The sequence below is a fragment of the Apis florea genome, unplaced genomic scaffold, assembly GCF_048593485.1.
Source record: "Apis florea isolate Af1SG1 unplaced genomic scaffold, ASM4859348v1 contig_2291_pilon, whole genome shotgun sequence".
Taxonomy (NCBI): Eukaryota; Metazoa; Arthropoda; class Insecta; order Hymenoptera; family Apidae; genus Apis; species Apis florea.
In genome coordinates this window covers 5024855-5042335 of record NW_028256553.1, presented here as the reverse complement: position 1 = coordinate 5042335, position 17481 = coordinate 5024855, and the positions used below count along the sequence as shown (strand labels likewise).

Sequence of the window (17481 nt, the reverse complement as noted above, 5' to 3'; positions counted from 1 at the left end):
CCGCGAAAGAACATGTTTGATTGCAAAAATCACTTTAATCAATTCAATCCAATTAATATTTACATTAAACATATTCATATCCTATATCGTTATAAGTTTTCTTATAATATTATAATAATATTACTTATAAATATAGTATCTTATATAAATATACAATAATTTTATATAAATATTGTTTTTGGAAGAAATATGTTTTATTTTAAAATTTACACAATATATAATTGCGTATATTATGATTAATATTATAACAAATGATATAATAAAACAATTTTTTTTAAATGTTTCGATAATTATCATAAAAGAATCTTTAAATTGATATTCTTGTAAAATTCTAACCTGAATCACATTTATTCAATCTGTTAATTATTTTAATCATTGATTTTATAAGTTTCAATTATAATATTCACATGTCGATCAAAAATATTGGGAGAACAAATATTTAGAATTTAATTTTGAAAGTTTATTTATGAATTTTATCAAAAAAAAAAAAAAAAAGATAGAGAGATAAAATAGATTTTAGATAATATATGATTTTATTAAAAGTAAGTGAATAGAAATATTTCTAAAATTTTTTTATTTGATTTTCAATTATAATAATTAATAATTTTCAAGGTGGCACGATAAGCGGTTATAAGAGATAATAGCATGACGTTAAGCTGGCTAATAAATAGCTCACAATCAATATCCATTCAATTCGTAGAACAAACAAATTACGTCGTTGTACGTCATACTCTTATACAATGTGATCTAGGAATGTTACAACCAATTATATTTAATATTACGAAAAACACCAAACCATAAAGATAAAAACGCAGTTTCAAAAAAATAACAATTAATTTTCAGATTTTCGATTTTTAGCATTATAAGTAGATATTATTTTATTTTGTAAAATGATTTTATGAACAAAAAACTTATGTTTTGATTATTATTTATGAACTAGAAAAGTTATATCAGATATTGTATTTCGAAATTCTTAATTGACAAAAATGATATTTTTAATAAATTCATAAATGATTATATATCGATATCATTATATAAAATCGTAAACTTAATAAGATAACATATAAATGTATTAAATATCTAGCTTTAACATTGATTTATTTTCGTATGTAGTAAATTTACAAAACTATACATATATTTACAATAAAGAAAAATTACTAGTATTATGTTATTACATTATTTCTATAATTATTATAAGATTATATTTCTCTTTATTTATTTAATACCAATGATATCAAAATTTAAATTTAAAACGAAACTAATATAATGCAAAGATTAAGATTACTATATCTCAAAATTATAATTATAATTAAAGGTTATTATGATCCAAAATGTTCAATATCATATTCAATTAATATATATGCATATATCAATAAAGAAATTATTAGAAAATTAGAATGTTATTTCACATGTATATGTACATGTATATTTACGTTGAATGAAATCTTACATTTTACAAATGATGAACCTTCAATATCGGGAACGGAAAAGACAATTGGCCATCACGTTTCCAAGTAAACTAGCAAACGAAAGGCAGGCGTTCTCCGGCGTGGCGCGTCTCTCGAACATTATTTTTTTTTTCTTCGTGGTAGCATTGACTGTCGCAACGCGGCGCGATTGCCATTTCTGGTTTGTTGCGATACGCGGATGTATTACTCATAGGCGCTGCATACCACACTGAAAATTGAGACATCTGACAAGGACGGCTAGGCCTCTATACTCGAGTTAGAAATTTTAAAGAATTGATACAGGGTTATGAATAGGAACTTGCGAGAGAATACGCACGCGCGTATTACTATATCTTAGAGGCGATCGTTTAAGTAACCTTGACGATCGACAATGTGTTTGACCTCTTCGTCGTGGATAATCCTGCTTCTCAACACCTCGTTAATGCTTGTGCCGTATGCTTAAAATCATTTATTTATTATGATTTTTTTCTCCATTTCTTCTTGTTTTCTTCAATTTCTTTCCCTATTTTACTTTCTTCTTTTTTTTTTGTTCTTTGATTCTGCAGTAATAAAAAAAAGAATTGATAGAAAATTAATATCTATTTACGATTATTTTATATGTTTCAATTGTTTGATCTATCTCTAAGAGATGTAATATTTTTCTTTTGATTTTTTAATTCTTATTTAATTCTTTTTTATTTAATTTTGGTCACGAAAAAGGATTTGATCGTTTAGTTATTTGTTTATAGTTACAAAAATGATTTGCAATTTCTGAATAAATATATTATTCAGAATTTATATAATTATCAATTCTTTCTATAGTTTATAATATGAGTAATATTTTTCATTATATCGAATATTAATTATTTAAATAAATAATTTTTTTTTTAATCACATAGCATATTAAGAAATTATACTTGTGAATGAATGAAATGCTGTTTTATATTTATATTACAATAATAATTGTACTATAATAAACTTATTAATTCAAATTCAATTTATAAAGGAAGATATTACATCCAGACAAAGAAGAAAAAATATAAATGTCAAGGATAAATAAAAAAAAAAGTCTTAATTAGATTCATTTCAATACAGTAGAAGTAATTCTACTATATTGTAAAAAGAAAAAAAAATATAAAAAAAAATCAGATATAAAAAATCAGATAAGCATCTATAAAAATCAATAAAAAGAAAAGATGAAGGAATATCTACAACCTGTCTAGAATCATATATATTTTATATTCGCCACCAATTTATTCTTCGTCTATTACTTTTACTACCATAAAGTCATCATAAAACAGCTCTCCCATAGAGTCAATTAAAATTTACTTCAACACTCTAACATACACCAATATATCCTAACATTCCGACTTTAGCTAGACTTAACATTCTAAGCTTGATATTTTTAACATTGACTAGTTAGTTATTAACATAGGCTAGTTTTAATATTTTTAAACACAATTTTGATTTAAAAAAAATCTTAAGAAATTTGGAAAAATAGAGATTTATAAAAGAATATTTTTAAAAGATTTAATATATATATTTTTTCTTTAAAAATTCTTATCCTTTATAACTTACTTTAATAGCTATCTGTAATATATATTAAATTATTTAACACAAATCAATCTTTATGTCTAAAATATTATGTTATAAATATGTTGTTATAAATATTATACAATATTGTATAATATTTCAAATATAATTTCTTTTTTTATTTTTTATAATTCTTTTTAAAAATTCTTTACAATTTTTAATTTTGATCAAATCTTAATGTTAAACTTAATCTATTATTAGAAAAATTTCTAAATAAAATTTATTAACATTTTATATTGATAAAAGTTTATCTTTTTGCACACTTAAAATTTAATTATAAAATTACTTAAAATTTTAAATAACTATATACTTATGCAAAAAGAATTTAAATATACAATAATATTAAAAAAAAAATCTGATTAATATTAAGATTATAACACATTATAACATAATTAATAATAAATAACATGTAAAAATTTAAAAATTTGATTTTCAGTCACATTGATATGATTTAAAATTGTTTATGCAGAAAAAATCAGATCTATAAAATAAATAATCTAAAAGAATACAGCAATTACCAAAATTACTTAAACATGACCAAAAATATATAAAAATTCGAATGAAGCTAAAAATTCAATTTTCGATCATCTTCTTACTATGTGGGACCGTTGTCTGTAGAAAAAAATAATCGAACTTCGATGGTGTCACGTGACACCGGGGACCTCCCCTTTTATTCCGTACAGGCCGCGTGTATCCCGGCTTCTTGAGGTCGAGGAATTTAATAACGGACGAGGTCGAAGTCATTCGCGCGCACACTCTCGAAAACGAGAGCCCTGAACACACGCCGTTGCTGGTGACCAGAAGAGAAGGTTGCGCTCATTCATAGGAATTTTACAGGTTGTCAGGCAGGTTTGACCGGCCTTTGTCATGGAAGTAACTCCATGGAGAGCGAGCACAGGGCCACATATATGTATGTTTGTTCGTTTAGGACGACGACGAATCACGGATGAATTTAGATGCGAGCATGCCGTGTCTTATACCTGCACGACCGCGTGAGGACGCGATCCTGTCACGAGCATTAAATTATTCTCTGAGATCAAGATACGAGAACGTTGTGACGGGAAAAAGTAGATTAAATATTGATGAAAAAATGTTGGATAAAATATTATAAATAAAAAAACAGATCAAATTATAATGAAAAAATTAAAAATTTTTATATAATTCATTACTAACTTTATATATGTTTTTAATAATTAACTATTTAAATTGATTATTATAGAAGTATGAGTTATTTATATAAATTTATTTTGTATTATATACAGTATATATATATATTTACATACATATATATCGAGCTAATTTATTCTGCTTTAATCTCAGAAATAGAATTTTTGTACATAAAATATAATTTTATAATAATATATTTCGACATTTATATTTTGCTAGATAATTATTTGTTATCAATTTAATGCAATAAGATGTTCAATATTTTTTGAATATTATTTTTGAATATTTTTTATCAAATAATAAAAATGATAGTAATAAAAATTCTAAGATTTTTCTCTAAGACTATAATAATAAAATTAAATAAAAATTGAAAATTGAAAATTAGATACATAATAAACAATAATTCCTTTAAAAAGTTAATTAAATTAAATTTTAATAATAAATTCATTAACAATGTTTTCACTGATCAAAATGTTAAATAGAATAACAAAATTTTTCCATTTAGTTTTAAAGTTCTTCCAAATTATTCGATACATGTTAATAGAATCATTGTTTATAGACAGAAAAGTTGGTATTGTCGTGTGCATGTTGGTTTGGAAATCGAGTCTCAAACATGTTCGACAGATTTTTGCTGTGAAAGTGGCACGCGGCGGCGGAATCACTAAACAGGTATTTAGCGCGCAGCAGCAAAGCAATCAGGATGAATTCGGTCGTGAATGTGTTTCAACTTTCAAAATGCACCCGCCATTGGTTTGTTGCGTCGCGCCTCTTGTCTGGAAAAATAAATATCGAATAGGTCTATGTCCAAGCATGTCCATATCGTATGCGCATGTTAGACAAATCGACGAATCAATGCACTTTCTTGAATGTTTCGAATAACGTTCGAGTTAATATAAATCGAACTAGTGGAAGCATAATTAATACTTGAATATGAAAACAAATAGTTTTCTGATTATTATTTCATTCATTATTATAGATTTAGATATAAATAATTTAATTGGCATAATTTTTATAGGTTTTTTAAATTAAATTAAACGTCGCAAATTAAACGTAAAGAAATAAAAATGAAAAGAATATGATTAGAAATTACAGAAAGTGATATCATTGAAAAGTTTATATTATATCTAATAAAAATTTGTTGATATTTTTATTTTGTAAATATTTTGTATATTTTAATTTATAATTTATTTTTGATTAATTTTTTTCTATATCAAATATAAATATCAAGTTTCTTGCTTCGTATAAGAGAATTAATCCAAAGATATGAGGAAAAAAATATACGTTTTTATTATTTTTTATTAATAATAAATATAGCATAACATTCGTTCAAACGATTAGTTTTAAAAGTTTGATTCAAAATTATTTATTCATTATTATATTTTATATTCGTATACATGATTTTATGACAATTCATATTATTTATTTAACTTGTTTATATATTTTCAATTTTAATCTTTTTTTCTATATCTTTTCTATCTTTTCGTTTTTCGATGAAATATACAATTTGATTTATTTACTGCAATTGGCCATTTGTCCGATATATTAAAAATAAATATGTAAATATATGTAAATGGTTAATATGTTTAATGATAACGCTAATATTATTATAATCATATATAATAAGTTAAAAAAAGTTAATATAATGAAAGAATTTTATAATTAGTAAATATTCCAAGAGTGGAAACATAAACTATGGAAAATTAACTTTAAAAATTGGTATCAAAGATAAAAGACATGAAAATAACAAAAGGCAAATGAGTACATGACATAAAAGAAAAACATGCAATGGTGTCCCTTTTTTTATTACAATATATAATTTTAAATTATATTTTAATATTTTATTTATCTATGTAGATATGTGGGTATTTATTTATATAATATGTTCCACAATATTTAAATACACATTTCCTATATGATTTCTTGTATATGATATAAATTAGATGAACATCATTCATGAACATTGCAGACGATAAGTAATCCATTACTGCCTTTCATCGTTAGTTTAATGTCGTTAGTAATATCATTAGTTAAATTTTTTTCAATACTTTTCAATATTCTTCGACACGACATCTAATATATATTTTCTCATCGGATTCTATTAAATTTTAATTTATTTATAAATATTATTTTTGATCACAAATCTAATTAAAATGAATTTTTATAAAGTTTGTTTCTATTCATATATTTTTTTTTGAAATTAATAATCTTTTCTTTTTTTAAAACATTTTTTTAGTCCAAATTCATTCGAACGATATCTTTACATTTATTGATTTATCAATATCTGGAAATATTTTTGCGTGGATTTTGCATTTAAATCTATCTATTTTATCTTCTGATGTATTTTTCTATAAATCCTAGTGTCTATTTTTTTCAGATAATTTTCTCTTTTAAAGAATATTATCTGCTATTCTATTAATATATTGAATAACTTGACAATAAGGCTATAGTGTTTACAGATTTTTTTAAAATTTTGCGACACGTTTATGCAATTTTACAAAGTAATTCCATTTATCGATATTTTGGTATAATTTTTTCTTTTTACTTATCATAGATAATTGAACATTTGCAATACACTTTTAATTAATTTCATTTATTTAGATACTGGCAAAAATTGTTTATATAACATCATGATATTAATATGATAAATATACATACAATTACTTGTAAAAATATTCGCATATTAATATATGCTTAACTTTAATGATAATAAATAATAAATTAAAATTTATCTTTATCAATTATAAACGAAATAGATTCTAAATTTGTTTCTTTCAATAGAATATTTATTGCATTTTACAAATTTCTACTACAATTAACTTAATATAATACAATAATATATAAAATTAACACATATTAAAAATTAAATGAAATCATTATTTTTCTCGTTACAAAAATATTTGAACACTTAAAAAATTTATAGTAAAATAATTAAAATAGCAATTTTTTTTCGAACTAAAAATTTATAATATTTATAATATAATTTCTTTAATACGTATTCTTGTTTTTTATCCATTCAATGGTCCAATTGTTTATACGATATGCAATTGTATATTTGTTAATTGACAATTTAAATGTTGAATGTAATATGTTTGATTATACTTAATTATACATTAAATACTTTATTAAAATAAGTTTAAAATTTCTTTTATAATTAATAAAGATATAAGTTATTAAAATTAAGCAAACATTAATGTCCAAATATTTTTACGAATAACTGTATGTTCTCAAAAATGATTACTAAGAATAAAATAAATATGAAAGATTTTAAATTCTTGAAATGAAAAAAAAATAATTAATTAAATAATACTTTATAAGAAAATATTAATAAGGTTCAAAAGTTATTATAAAAATTTTAAACTTTTTTTGTAAATTTTTGGAGAGTATATTATTTGAAAAATTCAAGTTGTATGTAAATGTTTGTATTTATTTGTATGTCACTGTATATATTTTTATTGCTGATAATTATTTCCATGAAATAACTTTATTAATTGATATTATTATATTTTCAATCATTTTTTCAATTGAAAGTAAATTCATTATTTTTTCACTCGTATTCTAATTTCAAAAGTCGATTTCGTTTCTTTTGTTTATTGTTATATTTTTATACTATATTGTTATATTATTGTTATAGTATATATATTTTTATATTTGAAAGACGAAAACTTATAATACGCAGAAAATCACTTTTTACTTTATTAAAATTATGAATAAAAAGCATAATTATTATTACTATTATTATTATTAGATTTTTATTATAAACTAAAAAAATAAAAAAATACAAATAGATCATAAAATCTTCGAATATCTTATTTATTAATTATATCTTTATATCAATATATTAATTGTAATAAAATTTAGAGTTATCGTCAGAGTTTATTATATCTTGAATCAAAATTTTATTAATAAATTTTAATCAAATTTATGAAAGTTTATTTAGTATTATTTTTTAAAACTGATTTTTAAGATGATACTATTGTAACCAAATTATTTATATCAAATTAAAAATCATTATCATAAAAGTCGACATTCGTTTAATACTTTACGAATATTTCAATATCATTAGATATTTTAATGATTTTAATATTTATTCGATACTTTAATTTTAATATTAATGATTTTTAAAAAAAATTTGATTCCATTATTTTATATTTAATTGGTAATTTCTTCTGAATATGAATATGTGATATTATTTAGAGAGATTTTGAAAAATAAAAATATAATTTTTTATTATTTCTATAAAAATAAATTTTATAAATTATTTTAGAATTTTTTTTACAAACAATAATGTAATAAAATTAATATTATAAAATTTCAATTTATAAGATATTTATTTATAAATAATATCACATAATTGTTAAACTTTGAAACTATCTTTTAAATAATAAATTTTAATTTTAAAAAAAATTGATTAATTTTGAATTATATATTTCCATTATATAGATAAAGAATAAAAAATAATTTTTTATAAATTATTTCTTCGAGTAAGAATTAAGAAATATTGTCTAACTCAAATTTGAATGACTCAAGTTAAAAATGGTTAGAATATTCTGGAAATTTGAAATATGGATTTTAAGTTCCCTAAACTTGACCCTAAATGGAAGCACGTTCGGCCAGGTAGCTGGGTTATAATAGATTCTATTAAGTCGAGGCTATAAAAGTCATAGAGAAACGTTTGAAAGAAAGTGTCTTTAGAACATTTTGCTACACTCGAAGATTATATTTCATGTGAAATGAAATATGAAAAAATATAGGATGTAATATCAGTTATCATTTTTGTCATTATACTAATGTTATACTAATTTGTTAAAAGGAATTATAGGTTTTCATATAGTTATTAGAAATTATTAGAAATGAGGAAAAATTTAGAGGAAGAGAAAGTATTAGTTGGGGATATTATTGTGCTTCAAGAATACAATATGAAACAAAAGAAAGTATTAATCATTATTATTAATTCGTAATAGAACTTCATATATATTTTTTTATTCAGAAATTTTAATTTTTAATCACTAAAATTATCTATCCATATAGGTTTAAAAAATTGTAAAATTTTTTCAATGAATTTAAATTAATTGTAAAGTAACGAAAGCTAGATAAAATTTGAAAAGGTACCGGTAACAAATTGATACGAAATGTGAAAAAGTGTGAAATAAATTCTAAATATAAAATTTTAATTTCAATTATTTATTAATTTTCGAGATTTTAAAAACTTTCAATATTATACATTGAATTTTCTCTCTATATAAATAATACAATTGTAGAAATAGTCATTGTTCAATAGACTAGTCCAATATTTACAAATTTAATTTTAATATCTTGATTTCCTTAATATTATTATTCACAACAAAAAAACTATTTCACATAAAAATGATGTTGAGAAAAGCATATTATGATATTATTAATTTTTTTGTGAATAAATAAGTAAAAATAATATGAAGATTAATTTTGTTTCTTTAAATAGAATTATACATTTTTTTAAAAAATCAATCAATGCAGCTCGATATTTTTTATACAAAAGTATTAACTCATATATGCCTAAAACTTATTAATTTAGAAGATATTTCAATTAAAATTTCTTGTATGAGAAACAAAGAATACACAAAGTGATACTCATCATTCTATTTATGCTTTTCTTATTTTTCATGCAATAAATTTAACAAAATTCAAATTGAAATATTTATTAAATTAATAATTTCTAGATATATATAGATTAATACTTTTTTCTCATTCAATATACTATTCAATATACTAATTCAATTACTAATTCAATATTTATTATGAGATCTATTCTATTCGAAGCATGATCTAAATAAAAGTAATTGCCATATCTGCATGTCTTTTATCGGAAAATTAGTTTTTTTCTAAATTTTGAGATATAGTTCTTAGCATTGGTAAATCAATTATTTGATTTCATAAGAATGAAATAATCAGATTTTGGTAAATTATAGACAAGATATGCTATATTGAAACAGATATCTAGAGAATCATTAAGAATGATAGATTATTACTCAATAATTGCAGGTAAAGATTATTATATTAATAACATTTGAATAGACAATTTTCATTATATTAATACTAATGTCTATATATATATATACAGCTTTCAATGTATAATATCAAAAATTTTTTATTAATATCTTAGAAATTAATAAATATTCAATGCTAAAATTTTAGATTTATATAAATGCAATTACTGATCATATATTAAAATTATATTAAATATATATTGTAAAAACTAAATTTATTTTAAATTTACTTTCGACAAATGTTTAATAATTACTTTATCTTAGAATGACAATATAATGGAAAATAAAATTGTATAGTAAAAATATTATACATTAACTAAATACGAAATACTCTGGCAATAGAATACTTTTACAATCAACCGTATCATTTTTATATCAAAATTTTATATCCATTGAATGCTTTATATAAACATTTATTATCAATCAATAAAAGAATCATTTCACTAAATCCTCAAAAAATCTCTTTCAAAGAATGAAAAGTAAGCAAGTAAGAAAGTGAAAGAAACACAAAAATATTTCTTTGCATCTATAACAATTCATAAACTTCGATCCATCGATTAATATGTTCTATCGGTTGCAAGTTTATATTTTTATTTGTACACGTATATCTTGTGCAAATTCGTATATACAATATGCGTCGAGATAAGAGAAGGCATATTGATCATTTTCTATCATAAGAATTATTCGTTAATCGGTCTCGAAATTGAAATTGGATGATCCATTGCGATTTCATTATTAAACAAATAGATATAGATACATGTATACTAACCGATATATCTTGTGGAGCTCTCACGGACGACTCGTGAACTGCCTCTTTTATCCGGGGCGCAATTGAGTCAACGGCCTTTCGAAAGAAGTAACGGTATACGATTATTACTCCTACCGAGTCTATACTCACGAAACTGAAACATTCGCACCAGCCGACTTCAGCCACCTTGAACATTCGCAACCACGCGTTCGGTAAGTTATGCATAATTGACTGTCTTATTTTTTATACTTACGATATTGTCACTTTTTAAATGATTTACAAAAGATAATTGGGTCGAGTACTTTCCGTCTATAGATATAGTAAGTCTGAAAGAATTATTCACTAATCATTCTGTCAAATTGTTTATTGCATAAATCGATTGTAATGAATTATAATATAAAGTTAATAAACACGGTACAAAACAGAGATATTTTCTCCTGTTTTGTTTATGTATATACTCTGGTATGTTCTTAATTATATATATATATATATATATGCTTTCACTCAATATGCATTTCTATTTTTATGAATCTATTAATTTCAACAACTAATCAGATTTATATTTTTTTTTAAAAGACTTTTTAGCAGACATGAACATTGATTAGATATTTTATTTGTTCTTTCTGTATTGTTTCAAATAAAGATATTTTTCTAATATTTTTGTATATTATAGGCATTACTTATGTTATTCCAATTTTTCATTTCAATTAATATTAATACATTCGTGAACCATATTTGGGCCATATCAATTATAAAAGCCAAAACAAACACAAAAGTTGATATATAAAAATATTACTTGAGATTTATTTATTAGATAAATTATAAGAAATTTAACTTGGTGTTAGAAGAAGCGAAATGGAAACAAAGTGCAACGATGCTGTAATGGATATAGAGTGATTTCATTCTATCTCTATCTCGTTTTATATTCAATATATTAAAATTTAATTAATAAATCTCAATCAATATTTTTTTATTAGAATTGATCTTTCAAGAGTCAACTCTGTACAAATATTTATTTTTATAAAAGAATAATTTTTTGATTTCATTTTTTTATTAAATAATTTCATTTATTTTGGATTATGATAATTGATAGTAATAGATATATAAAGTTTATATTTTTTGATTTTATAAATTGGATATATAGTGATTATATTAATTTTAATTATTAATATGCTTTAGATTTTTAAAATATAGTAATGTTTTTTTAATTTTTAATCTGACGATTATTTACTGTTTAGTCTCAAATCGTATCTTCCAGCATTCAAAACTGATGACACACTACGTGCGTCATGCTTATCCAATCTATTCAATGACGCACCATGTGCGTCGTATACCATTTAAAAGAGATTTTATATTATAATCAAAATTTCGAATTTCAGTTCAATTTCAGTCAATTTTTTCCAATGAAATGTAATAGAGAATAAAGAATAGATAATATGTACTGATAGATTAAATAAATTTAAATTTAATTTTTAATCAATTAAGAAATATATTTATTGAAGTTAAGATTTTTTATAATTAAGTATTGAATAATTTAAATTTATATTTTTAAAATATATTTCTTAAAAAAAAAAATTTTTTTTCTAAATAATTATATATCTAAATATTAAAAAAATATATAATAGAATATCGGAGAATTTCACAAAAACCGAAATTCAATGAAATGAAAAGTTTTGTTTGTACTTTTTTTTTTCTATATTTAATCAATGCTTATTTTGATTAGAAAAATTAATAATTGATTAAAATTACGTGAAAATAATCTATTGCTTGATTCAAAATTAAGAAATCATAGAAAATTGTATAAAACTAGGAAATCATATAAAATAACATTCTCTTTTTTTGAACTGTAATTTTTTATTTTATTTGCGTGATAACGTATAAATATCGATAAACTACATCATTATTCAACACTTTCTTTATTCTATAATTATAATTAATTTGAAATTAAGATAAATAAAATGAAATGACTTTACGTTTATTCATTATTTATTATTATTTTTATATTTTTATATCGGAAAAATTCCAAAAGTAAAAAAGAAATCACAGAATTGAATCATAAATAAATTCAATTCATTTATAGATTTATCTAATTCTATTAATATATATTAAAAACTTCATATATATAAATATATGCAAAATTATTAACAATATTAAATATAAATACAGAAAACAATGTAAAAACATAATTATTAAAATTATAAAATCATAACTCTCAAATTAATTAATTAATTTCTATATAAATATAAAGTTTTCAAAATAAATATGAAAATTAAATTTCTGTTTAAAGAATTTTTGTATAATTAATGTTATAAATTATTTATTTTTATCATTATATTATATCATATATTTATTTTGTTAATGATAATTAATAATATAAAACATGCATAATTTAAATTTGATATATTCAAATGTCTAATTTTATTACAAGCTTAAATGTTCTATAAATTATTCTATTATTCTTTATATTTCAAAAGAAAAAATGCGTATGAAGAACAAAGAACATTGAAATGATTGATTGTAAAAAAAATCTACGTTGCAATAAAAGTATAATTTGGGAAGTAAGAAAAAAAATCTTTGTAAGAAAAAAAAATTCTCTCAAAATAGGATTACCAATTTATCTTTCATAATTGAAACATGTCAAGAAAGATCTCTTTTTCAGTTGGTTCACGCTCGAAGGGCAAAGGAACGCAACTGATACACGAAATTACGGTCGGCGCACAACGCGGAAACTGGTATTCACTTATTTCAGTCCTTATACGTGGCGGTCGACGCATTTAACCGATTCGCGAAGTGAAACGCAACGCACCAGCCAACAGACCGCTAATATCCATTTTGACGAGGAGTAAATGACTTCGCCGTTGGAATGTGCATTATGTAGGACATAACACTGCGCCGATATTCGATGCGGTTCAAACCTTTCGGTATTTCGCGATCTTCTTCATACTTTTGTTGAATAACAGATACTTGATTAAAAAATTTCATATCATTGATAAATAAATTATCTAAATTATCAAATATGTGATTATGAATAAGTAAATATATCATGAAAAATGAGTTATATTCAACTTTGATATTTCTCTTTTTGAATTCGTATAACTGCTTTAGATTTTTTAGATTTAGGAATTAATTTCAAAATTTTTTTATATTATGTGATTTTAGTTTAATTACATTTAAAATAATAAAAAAAAATCATTATCGGAGTATTTTACTTATGAATAACGCTATAACATTGATGAAACGTTTTAATAATTTTAATTTCAATAGAACGATTACTGATTCTATTTCTTTTTATTTTTAGAGTACATTAAATATTTCACTAAAAATTGATCAAATGAAATTAATTATGAGTAATGTATTTATTTAATGTAATGTATATTAATTATTTGTTAAAAACAAAATAAAATAAAAAATCGTATTAATAGAATGAAAATTCTAAAATTTTAAGTATTAACAAAAAGATCAAATAGAATGATTGTAGGAGTGATTTAAAATTCATATCACTTTTGAGACTTTTCGAATTTCTTTTCTGGATTCTTTGATTGCAAAAGGTATCGGTACATTCATTTCTCTTGTGTCTCGTGAATGTATGCTCTCTAATTTTACAATTATCAGGAGAACTATATATACACATTGTAGTGCGTGATATTAAGATGTTACAAAAGATCGCGATTCATTTTTTTCAAGAATCGCACAAAAAAAACATTTTTCGCAGGATCGTTTCGAATCATTCGATATTTTAGAAATATCTATATTTTTATATTTTTAATTATTACACTTAATATATTTTGATTTTTGTTTTTATTATACTGGAATTACATTAGGAATATAATTTATGCGATATAAAATATAATTGAGCGATTATTAATTTTTCATCTTCAAATGTATAATTGTTTTTCTGTTTATACATGTATTTAAATTTAAGATAAAGATAGAAGGAAAATTTGAAAATTTAAAAAATATTGAATGTTTGAAAATTTGGAAATATCGCAAACTTTGATAATTTTAACTTTAAATAATTAATTATAATTATATAATATATCTATGACTTATTTCTCGCTTATGAAACATTCTATTAAATTATATATCAATAATTTTAGATATATCAATTTATTGTTTTAATGATTCAAAGTTTTTCAAAGTTTAAATAACTAATATAATTTAATGTTAATTAGAATTTTAACTTAAAAATATTTAGAAATCCTGAATATTCTTTTAATCTTTTCAATATTGAATGATTGAATTCTAACATTCTTTATTATAAAATTAATAAATAATAATAAATTAATAAATTTTCTAATCTATTAAAAAAAGAAGAAAAAACAACAAAAAGAAACAACAATTAAATAAAAAATTTAAAAAATCAGAGACAATAAAAAGTTTTTTTTTTGTTCAATTTGCGAATGTTTAAAAAAAAATCGTATGACTTTCGGTGAACACAATTATCGAAATGTTATTTATTAATCAAATATTTTAGATATTATATGTCGTATCGTTATCGTTAAACGTTCATAGACATTGTCGTGATACTCGCGGAGTAGTATAAAGCGAAAGGGGAAATGCTCTCTAACTGTGCGGAAAAAAAGAGAAATCGACGCCCAGATGAGAGATCGATGTCCTATAAAGAGAAATATCTGCACCTCGATGAACCTTGTAAACTAAACACTTTCCATCGTCAGTCAATGATACGATAAATTTTTCGAAACTTTTCAGAAACTCTATTTTATTAATTATGTATTTTTGTAGTAACAAAAATCGGATCTTTTACTTATTTCTTTATCAATTTTTTTCCGTTTTCTTTCTTAAATATGTATTGTGTCATTTTTCATTATAAATTAAATAAAAATGTAATAATTATTCAATTCGAAAATTATTGTACATATTATAGTTATATGTATATATTATTGTGATATTATAGTTTAATATTTTACATTGTATATACTTATATTTACTAGTAGCTATATATATATATTCTAATCTCATTTGAAAAATCGTTTTCGAGACTGGACAGGGAATGAAAATATGAAGGAAGTATTGTAAACTATCTTTATCAAAGAATTCGAGAAAGTTCGAAAAAAATACTTTTCGAACAAACATGTATATCTTGATATATTTCATTCATCAATAAAACTATCATTTTATCTTCATTGATAAAAATTTCATTTAAAATTGAGATTCAACTACTCGATGCTCGTTAAAAGTCTAAAAATTACTTCTTATAACATAAAGCTAAATTCATTTTCGATCATTAAAATTTCTGTCTTCTTATCCAATTATTATTCATCTGAATTTGCTCCATTTTTAACGACATATTAGTCCGAAACTCTTCTTTTTCACACTTTTACAATCATCAATTCATCGATAAATAAAATTTTTTTAACATCTTTTTTCTTGACATGAATCGTTTCGTTTCGTGAATAAACGAAAGAACGCTTCGATAATCCTGCGCGTCCTTTTGGCCGAGAAGCGAGCTCACCTCTCCTCAGCGAGACGAACAACGCATTCCAAGAGGTCGTACGCCGACGATCTGCATTCGCAGAAAAGGACGAAGAAGCCAAGGAAGCGAGCAAAACGAATTAGCATCTCGATCGCCCAGAGACTTCTCTTCCTATCTCTCTCATCTTTGCTTTCTCTTTCTCTCTTTCTCTCCCTTCTTTTTTTATTTGTTCTTTTTTCACGGTGTACTCTACTCCCCAACTTCTTCTTCCTCTTCTTCCGACTATACGGTGCAGTACGCATTTTCTTACGCGTATGCACAAACAACGAGCAAAAGCTAAGGCGTGAGTCTGTACGTGCACTTTTAACGACATAAATCAATGATCCTTTAATGGTTCGCAAACGATTTCTATAGATGATAATAATACATCCATTTCATTCAATGAAATGTGGGATCTATAAATATGGGATTCTTTGTAAGATTTAAATTTCTAAGTTTCGTTTTGAAGTGATTGCTATGAATATTGATATTTTTAATAAAATATTTATCGTTGATGATTTAATATAATGGTGTTAGAAATTTTCGTTCAGATTAATTTGCTTTAAATGATATTCAATATTTAAATGATATCAATATCAAAAATTAATATTTCATAAGAACAGAAATTGATAGTTTTGCTTTGTATATAGATAGATATTTTTGATTTGTGTATTTTAGTTATTGATAAGATTGAGAATTTTGAACTGGTTATTTTATTTTAATTGATATTTAATTGACATCATTGATTTAGTTCTTTGTCTTGTTTAATTTGTTATTTTACTTTATTAATTGTTGATATAAAATGAAGATTTAAAAATGATGATTTAATTATAATTAAATTAAATAATTAAAAAAGTTATAATTTAGAATTCTTTTTATTCGTTTTTTCTTGAAATTTTACTTAGTGAAAAAATAAAAATTCGATCAATAAAGACGAGTTAGATCAAATTTTCTTTATTTTTATTTGTTTTAGTTGATAATATGAATTATTTTATTATTATAAATGTTAAAAAAAAAGAGATTGCTTGT

At 22.3% G+C, this 17481-nt stretch overlaps 2 long non-coding RNA genes across 2 annotated transcripts; one reads left to right on the top strand and one right to left on the bottom strand.

The window, feature by feature from the left end:
• Positions 1 to 557: 557 nt before the first annotated feature.
• On the bottom strand, positions 558 to 11053 carry LOC147658326 (uncharacterized). Its single transcript, XR_015290753.1, has 2 exons — positions 11001 to 11053; positions 558 to 2008 (listed from the first exon to the last, which is right to left on the bottom strand). It is a non-coding gene; the product is annotated as an uncharacterized LOC147658326 (long non-coding RNA).
• Positions 11018 to 14403, top strand: LOC147658325 (uncharacterized). The gene is made up of 2 exons (XR_015290752.1): positions 11018 to 11191; positions 13639 to 14403. It is a non-coding gene; the product is annotated as an uncharacterized LOC147658325 (long non-coding RNA).
• The last annotated feature ends 3078 nt before the right edge of the window (positions 14404 to 17481 follow it).